The sequence below is a fragment of the Papaver somniferum genome, chromosome 6 (assembly GCF_003573695.1).
Source record: "Papaver somniferum cultivar HN1 chromosome 6, ASM357369v1, whole genome shotgun sequence".
In the NCBI taxonomy this organism is placed as follows: domain Eukaryota; kingdom Viridiplantae; phylum Streptophyta; class Magnoliopsida; order Ranunculales; family Papaveraceae; genus Papaver; species Papaver somniferum.
The window spans coordinates 40,777,546-40,787,236 of record NC_039363.1 but is presented as its reverse complement, the minus strand read 5'-3'; positions in this window follow the sequence as shown (position 1 = coordinate 40,787,236).

Sequence of the window (9,691 nt, the reverse complement as noted above, 5' to 3'; positions counted from 1 at the left end):
TAGAAAACCAACTAGACAGTCCGACTAAGACTATAATAAAGTATATCAAATATTTTAATATCTCTAACTCTTAATTCAATCCGCAATCAACAAATAGAAATCTGCGAGCCTGATTGAATACAAGAGGAGTTACTTGAACGGTACCAAAGACCAATGTTCAAGTGTCAATCAATGTAAATCAACAACCAAAGGTTGGATATTCTAATTGATTGATCTTAACGCACAACCTGTGATATTTCAATCATATAACAAAATATAATGCAAAAAATAAATAACACAAACACCAGAATTTAGTTAAAGAGGAAACTGCAAATGCAGAAAAACCCTGGAACCTAGTCCAGATTGAACACCACACTGTATTAAGCCGCTACAGACACTAGTCTCCTACCAATTAACTTCAGACTGGACTGTAGTTTAACCCTAATCAATCTCACATTGATTCAAGGTACAATTGCGCTCCTTATGTCTCTGATCCCGGCAGGATACTACACACTTGATTCCCTTAGCTGATCTAACCCACAACTAGGAGTTGCTACGACCCAAAGTCGAAGACTTGATAGACAAATCTGTCTCATACAGAAAAGTATATAGGACTGAATAAATCTGTCTCCCACAGAAATACCCAATAGTTTTTATTCCGTCTTTTGATAAATCAAGGTGAATAGGAACCAATTAATAAACCGGAACTATATTCCCGAAGAACATCCTAGTATTATCAATCACCTCACAATAAACTTAATCGACTAGCGAAACAAGTTATTGTGGAATCACAAACGATGAGACGAATTTTGTTTATGATTACTTTTCTATCTTGTCTATCAGAGATATACAATCTCGAGCCAATTATTTCAATCGCACTCAACACGATAGAAACAGCAAAAAAAAATCACGCAACTACAAAGATAATAGTTGGGTCTGGCTTCACAATCCCAATGAAGTTTTCAAGTCGTTAACCTACAGGGTTGATAGACGCACGCATTTATGTGTCTATTTTGTTCTCAATTATGTATATTGTTGGTGCTCGATTTTGTATTTATTTTGGCTTTTTATGTCTTTGTAGGTGTTTTTGGAAAAATAATATTTTGCGGCGAAATTGGATCGAAAAGTGTTTTTTGCGTTCATGGGAGGACATTTGCTATTCGGACCCTCATTTTGGATAAGGGGTAACCTAATTACTAAGGGGCATCCCATTTCCAGGCAGCTGCTAATCGCACCCCTACTCTGGATATGGGGCGACCATCTTCTTCATTTGAAAAAACAAGAATTGGCGGGAAACAAAACCAGTTACGGGAGATTTTAGGGTTCAATCTGTGGGCAACTTCCGAAGAGATTAAATCGGAGAAATTCGTTGGTACGTACTTGAATGGAGTAAACAAGCATGGTATGTTTGTTTAAATCAAGAAACTTGGGATGTTAAATCGGTGTTAGTCGAAACAGGGAGGAAAATATCATGCATGTTTCTATAGAGGAATCCCTCAAGCTGATAGCTGAGACAAACGAAAGAATTGCTCGAAATAATCTTAATTTTCAATACAGTGTCTCCAATAATACCCTTGAAAAGAGGATAGTTATTTGCATAAACAGGATGACGAGGATAAAATTGGTTACACTACTTGTTTAGATGAGGTTCAACCATTTTCTTGTTCTTATATTGATGATTATGATGAGGATAATGTTGATGAAGAATTTGAAATATGTAGGAATAGTGATCAGGAATTTGTTACTCCAATTAAGCTTTACGATGATAATATTATTTCTAGTTCAAATCCAAATAATTTTAATAATTATTCACCTATTCAAAAGGACGAGCATTTGACTAGAGATACCCCCGTTTTAGACGATGTAGTATTTCCTGTTTACGAAGTCGATAATGGTTTAGAGGAACGAGTTTATTCTGAGAATACTGTTTTAGAGTCCCAGGACTTAAAAACATTAGTCTTAAACGAAGAAGATGAACTCGTAGAGCTTTTAAATATGAGTGAGGATGCATCACATGAGTATAATCTACACGAAGAAATTGACCATTTTCAGGATTCTGATGATCTAGAAATTAGAGAAATTGTAGCTAGTCTATCTAGAGACACCCAAAATTCTAAGTTTGGGGGTGATTATCATTCTCCTTGTGCCTTACCTTTAGCTCTTACAGAGATCCCTCACTTGGGACTTGACATATGTGCCTCAACCATTTTAAAAGATTATCTTCATACACGTTTTCCTGAACCTAGTGTGTCCATAAGGAAGTTCAGTTGTTAGAAACCCATCCTCTGGTTGATGTGGTTTGCCCGGGATATGATACCAAGATTGACTTTGTTTTCCCACCAAATATTTTTCTTCCAAATGTGGGGATGTATGAATTTTAAATGTGTCAGTTACTGAGTTTTGAGACTAAACCTAAGTACTTTAGGATATTAGAAACGAACATTTGCCTAAGATTGACCATCACTTTCATCGTGGTCAAATGTGTGAGTCAAAACTGATTGACTTAAAAGATCCGCAATTGTTCAGGTTATTATTATGTGCTTCTAAGCTTTTACTTGAGTTTTTCCAAACTCTAATACCTGAATCAGATCTTAGCTACGAGGAAATGCAACCCATGAAAATATTTTATTTGGACCCAGTTATAGAACCTGAACCTGAACCACAGCTAGATGTAGTTGGCTTAAACAGGAAACTAGACAAGGGTATGCTTTATTTGTTTATTTTCTTGACAGGTTGCAGATTCCTTTTACTTGTGATAGCTCTATTTGGTTTTCATGACCCACAAATATTTCGGCTATTACTTTATGATTCTATGAGGTGACTAATCCTTTCTTAGTCTGGCTGAAGACCTTAAACTTAGCACTTCTTGGGAGGTAACCCATTCTCATGCAACACGGTAATATCTTTCCTTATCTCGTTTGCTTCAAATGGTAACAGTTTCTCCTTGTTCATGCTTTTAATTTGATCTTTAGAACATTGAGGATAATGTTAGATTTAAGTTTGGGGGTATAGGAGAAACTTTTTAGTTGCATAATTAAACTCCAGAGCCTAGAAATTTATGCCTATTAAGGATGGCACTAACCAATCTAAGTGGATGGAAGCATTTTGGTTGTAGGAGTTGAGGAACCAATCTGACTAGATGGAAACATATAAAGAGTCTATTCATAAAAGCACAAAGCTCAGGTGTTAGAAATAACATGATAGTTTCACCATATCTCGTTGAGTTCTTTTCACTTCTGTTTTTATTTTGTTTTGTTTTTAAACTGTGTTTCTCTAAGTGATTAGGTGGGGTTCACGATTCAAGTTGTTACCAATGCTAGGGTGAATTAGAGTGATTGAGATACAAAAAAAAAATGTTGAAAAAAAAAGTTGAAAAAAAAGTTGAAAAAAAAAACAAAAACTGAGACCAGACCATCAGACCAACCGGAATAAATTCAATAAAGTCGACCACTAGTACCCTTGTATATGCCAGTGTGTTGATATTAGTCAGACTAGTATCTCAGTCCATTAGGATAGGTTCATTTTAGCGGAGGCCTTCAGACAGATATGAGAAACACCGTTCACCTAATAAACATCAAAACCATCTATGTTTTTCTATATCCATCTTCTTGATCTATCCATGTGATTAGTTTTGACTCCGGATATTGATGTCCATAGTGCGACTATCTGAGTAGAGATCTGTCACTTATATATGAATTTTAGTATGCTTGAGTGCAAACTTGTGTACAACAATTGGAATTTCGCATCAGGGTACTTCCTCCTGTAGTCAATAAGTATGCCAACCAAGGAGATTCTTTAGTGCCTTCCAAGGTTTTACGTAGATAGCTAGGATCTGGAGTAAAGGTTTTGTGGGTATACCTCTGGTAATCCCTCCCGAGACTATAACTCGGCCACTAGGGACACCTAGGGGTTTAAAGGCTTATTGCATACGCTAAATGCAATCGACGATGCCTGCGACAGTGAGTTAGGATTTTATTTCCTGGATTTGATTTGGTCGAGGACTAGAAAATAATAAGTTTGGGGGTATTTGATAAATACAAAATCGGGCACTAACAATATACGTAATTGAGAACAAAATAGACTTAAATGCGTTTTGACTTTTTATGTCTTTGTAGATGTTTTTGGAAAAATAAGAGTTTGCGGCGAAATTGGCTCGAAAAGTGTTTTTTGCGTTCATGTGAGGACATTTGCTATTCGGACCCTCATTTTGGATAAGGGGTAACCTAATTACTAAGGGGCGTCCCATTTCCAGGAAGCTGCTAATCGCACCCCTATTCTGGATAGGGGGCGACCATCTTCTTCATTTGGAAAAAACAAGAATTGGCGGGAAACAAAACCAGTTACGGGAGATTTTAGGGTTCAATTTGTGGGCAACTTCCGAAGAGATTCAATCGGAGAAATTCGTTGGTACGTACTTGAATGGAGTAAACAGGCATGGTATGTTTGTTTAAATCAAGAAACTTGGGCTGTTAAAACGGTGTTAGTCGAAACAGGGAGGAAAATATCATGCCTGTTTCTATAGAGGAATCCATCAAGCTGATAGCTGAGACGAACGAAAGAATTGCTCGAAATAATCTTAATTTTCAATACAGTGTCTCCAATAATACCCTTGAAAAGAGGATAGTTATTTGCATAAACAGGATGAGGAGGATAAAATTGGTTACACTACTTGTTTAGATGAGGTTCAACCATTTTCTTGTTCTTATACTGATGATTATGATGAGGATAATGTTGATGAAGAATTTGAAATATGTAGGAATAGTGATCAGGAATTTGTTACTCCAATTAAGCTTTACGATGATAATATTATTTCTAGTTCAAATCCAAATAATTTTAATAATTATTCACCTATTCAAAAGGACGAGGATTTGACTAGAGATACCCCCGTTTTAGACGATGTAGTATTTCCTGTTTACGAAGTCAATAATGGTTTAGAGGAACGAGTTTATTCTGAGAATACTGTTTTAGAGTCCCAGGACTTAAAAACATTAGTCTTAGACGAAGAAGATGAACTCGTAGAGCTTTTAAATATGAGTGAGGATGCATCACCTGAGTATAATCTACACGAAGAAATTAACCATTTTCAGGATTCTGATGATCTAGAAATTAGAGAAATTGTAGCTAGTCTATCTAGAGACACCCAAAATTCTAAGTTTGGGGGTGATTATCATTCTCCTTGTGCCTTACCTTTAGCTCTTACAGAGATCCCTCACTTGGGACTTGACATATGTGCCTCAACCATTTTAAAAGATTATCTTCATACACGTTTTCCTGAACCTAGTGATGTCCATAAGGAAGTTCAGTTGTTAGAAACCCATCTTCTGGTTGATGTGGTTTGCCCGGGCTATGATACCAAGATTGACTTTGTTTTCCCACCAAATATTTTTCTTCCAAATGTGGGGATGTATGAATTTCAAATGTGTCAGTTACTGAGTTTTGAGACTAAACCTAAGTACTTTAGGATATTAGAAACGAACATTTGCCTAAGATTGACCATCACTTTCATCGTGGTCAAATGTGTGAGTCAAAACTGATTGACTTAAAAGATCCGCAATTGTTCAGGTTATTATTATGTGCTTCTAAGCTTTTACTTGAGTTTTTCCAAACTCTAATACCTGAATCGGATCTTAGCTACGAGAAAACGCAACCCATGAAAATATTTTATTTGGACCCAGTTATAGAACCTGAACCACAGCTAGATGTAGTTGGCTTAAACAGGAAACTAGACAAGGGTATGCTTTATTTGTTTATTTTCTTGACAGGTTGCAGATTCCTTTTACTTGTGATAGCTCTATTTGGTTTTGATGACCCACAAATATTTCGGCTATTACTTTATGATTCTATGAGGTGACTAATCCTTTATTAGTCTGGCGGAAGACCTTAAACTTAGCACTTCTTGGGAGGTAACCCATTCTCATGCAACACGGTAATATCTTTCCTTATCTCGTTTGCTTCAAATGGTAACAGTTTCTCCTTGTTCATGCTTTTAATTTGATCTTTAGAACATTGAGGATAATGTTAGATTTAAGTTTGGGGGTATAGGAGAAACTTTTTAGTTGCATAATTAAACTCCAGAGCCTAGAAATTTATGCCTATTAAGGATGGCACTAACCAATCTAAGTGGATGGAAGCATTTTGGTTGTAGGAGTTGAGGAACCAATCTGACTAGATGGAAACATATAAAGAGTCTATTCATAAAAGCACAAAGCTCAGGTGTTAGAAATAACATGATAGTTTCACCATATCTCGTTGAGTTCTTTTCACTTCTGTTTTTATTTTGTTTTGTTTTTAAACTGTGTTTCTCTAAGTGATTAGGTGGGGTTCACGATTCAAGTTGTTACCAATGCTAGGGTGAATTAGAGTGATTGAGATACAAAAAAAAATGTTGAAAAAAAAAGTTGAAAAAAAGTTGAAAAAAAAAAACAAAAACTGAGACCAGACCATCAGACCAACCGGAATAAATTCAATAAAGTCGACCACTAGTACCCTTGTATATGCCAGTGTGTTGATATTAGTCAGACTAGTATCTCAGTCCATTAGGATAGGTTCATTTTAGCGGAGGCCTTCAGAAAGATATGAGAAACACCGTTCACCTAATAAACATCAAAACCATCTATGTTTTTCTATATCCATCTTCTTGATCTATCCATGTGATTAGTTTTGACTCCGGATATTGATGTCCATAGTGCGACTATCTGAGTAGAGATCTGTCACTTATATATGAATTTTAGTATGCTTGAGTGCAAACTTGTGTACAACAATTGGAATTTCGCATCAGGGTACTTCCTCCTGTAGTCAATAAGTATGCCAACCAAGGAGATTCTTTAGTGCCTTCCAAGGTTTTGCGTAGATAGCTAGGATATGGAGTAAAGGTTTTGTGGGTATACCCCTGGTAAGCCCTCCCGAGACTATAACTCGGCCACTAGGGACACCTAGGGATTTAAAGGCTTATTGCATACGCTAAATGCAATCGACGATGCCTGCGACAGTGAGTTAGGATTTTATTTCCTGGATTTGATTTGGTCGAGGACTAGCAAATAATAAGTTTGGGGGTATTTGATAAATACAAAATCGAGCACTAACAATATACGTAATTGAGAACAAAATAGACTTAAATGCGTTTTGACATTTTATGTCTTTGTAGATGTTTTTGGAAAAATAAGATTTTGCGGCGAAATTGGCTCGAAAAGTGTTTTTTGCGTTCATGGGAGGACATTTGCTATTCGGACCCTCATTTTGGATAAGGGGTAACCTAATTACTAAGGGGCGTCCCATTTCCAGGCAGCTGCTAATCGCATCCCTACTCTGGATAGAGGGCGACCATCTTCTTCATTTGAAAAAACAAGAATTGGCGGGAAACAAAACCAGTTACGGGAGATTTTAGGGTTCAATCTGTGGGCAACTTCCAAAGAGATTCAATCGGAGAAATTCGTTGGTACGTACTTGAATGGAGTAAACATGCATGGTATGTTTGTTTAAATCAAGAAACTTGGGCTGTTATATCGGTGTTAGTCGAAACAGGGAGGCAAATATCATGCCTGTTTCTATAGAGGAATCCCTCAAGCTGATAGCTGAGACGAACGAAAGAATTGCTCGAAATAATCTTAATTTTCAATACAGTGTCTCCAATAATACCCTTGAAAATGAGGATAGTTATTTGCATAAACAGGATGACGAGGATAAAATTGGTTACACTACTTGTTTAGATGAGGTTCAACCATTTTCATGTTCTTATAATGATGATTATGATGAGGATAATGTTGATGAAGAATTTGAAATATGTAGGCATAGTGATCAGGAATTTGTTACTCCAATTAAGCTTTACGACGATAATATTATTTCTAGTTCAAATCCAAATAATTTTAATAATTATTCACCTATTCAAAAGGACGAGGATTTGACTAGAGATACCCCCGTTTTAGACGATGTAGTATTTCCTGTTTACGAAGTCGATAATGGTTTAGAGGAACGAGTTTATTCTGAGAATACTGTTTTAGAGTCCCATGACTTAGAAACATTAGTCTTAGACGAAGAAGATGAACTCGTAGAGATTTTAAATATGAGTGAGGATGCATCACCTGAGTATAATCTACACGAAGAAATTGACCATTTTCAAGATTCTGATGATCTAGAAATTAGGGAAATTGTATCTAGTCTATCTAGAGACACCCAAAACTCTAAGTTTGGGGGTGATTATCATTCTCCTTGTGCCTTACCTTTAGCTCTTACAGATATCCCTCACTTGGGACTTGACATAAGTGCCTCAACCATTTTAAAAGATTATCTTCATACACGTTTTCCTAAACCTAGTGATGTCCATAAGGAAGTTCAGTTGTTAGAAACCCATCCTCTGGTTGATGTGGTTTGCTTAGGCTATGATACCAAGATTGACTTTGTTTTCCCACCAAATATTTTTCTTCCAAATGTGGGGATGTATGAATTTCAAATGTGTCAGTTACTGAGTTTTGAGACTAAACCTAAGTACTTTAGGATATTCGAAACGACACATTTGCCTAAGATTGACCATCACTTTCATCGTGGTCAAATGCGTGAGTCAAAACTGATTGACTTTAAAGATCCGCAATTGTTCAGGTTATTATTATGTGCTTCTAAGCTTTTACTTGAGTTTTTCCAGACTCTAATACCTGAATCGGATCTTAGCTACGAGGAAACGCAACCCATGAAAATATTTTATTTGGACCCAGTTATAGAACCTGAACCTGAACCACGGCTAGATGTAGTTGTCTTAAACAGGAAACTAGATAAGGGTGTGCTTTATTTGTTTATTTTCTTGACAGGTTGAAGATTCCTTTTACTTGTGATAGCTCTATTTGGTTTTGATGACCCACAGATATTTCGGCTATTACTTTATGATTTTATAAGGTGAATAATCCTTTCTTAGTCTGGCTGAAGACATTAAACTTAGCACTTCTTGGGAGGTAACCCAATATTCATGCGACACTGTAATATCTTTCCTTATCTCTTTTGCTTCAAATGGTAACAATTTCTCCTTGTTCATGCTTTTAATTTCACCTTTGGAACATTGAGGACAATGTTAGATTTAAGTTTGGGGGTATAGGAGAAACTTTTTAGTTGCATAATTAAACTCCAGAGCCTAGAAATTTATGCCTATTAAGGATGGCACTAACCAATCTAAGTGGATGGAAGCATTTTGGTTGTAGGAGTTGAGGAACCAATCTGACTAGATGGAAACATATAAAGAGTCTATTCATAAAAGCACAAAGCTCAGGTGTTAGAAATAACATGATAGTTTCACCATATCTCGTTGAGTTCTTTTCACTTCTGTTTTTATTTTGTTTTGTTTTTAAACTGTGTTTCTCTAAGTGATTAGGTGGGGTTCACGATTCAAGTTGTTACCAATGCTAGGGTGAATTAGAGTGATTGAGATACAAAAAAAAAATGTTGAAAAAAAAAGTTGAAAAAAAAGTTGAAAAAAAAAACAAAAACTGAGACCAGACCATCAGACCAACCGGAATAAATTCAATAAAGTCGACCACTAGTACCCTTGTATATGCCAGTGTGTTGATATTAGTCAGACTAGTATCTCAGTCCATTAGGATAGGTTCATTTTAGCGGAGGCCTTCAGAAAGATATGAGAAACACCGTTCACCTAATAAACATCAAAACCATCTATGTTTTTCTATATCCATCTTCTTGATCTATCCATGTGATTAGTTTTGACTCCGGATAT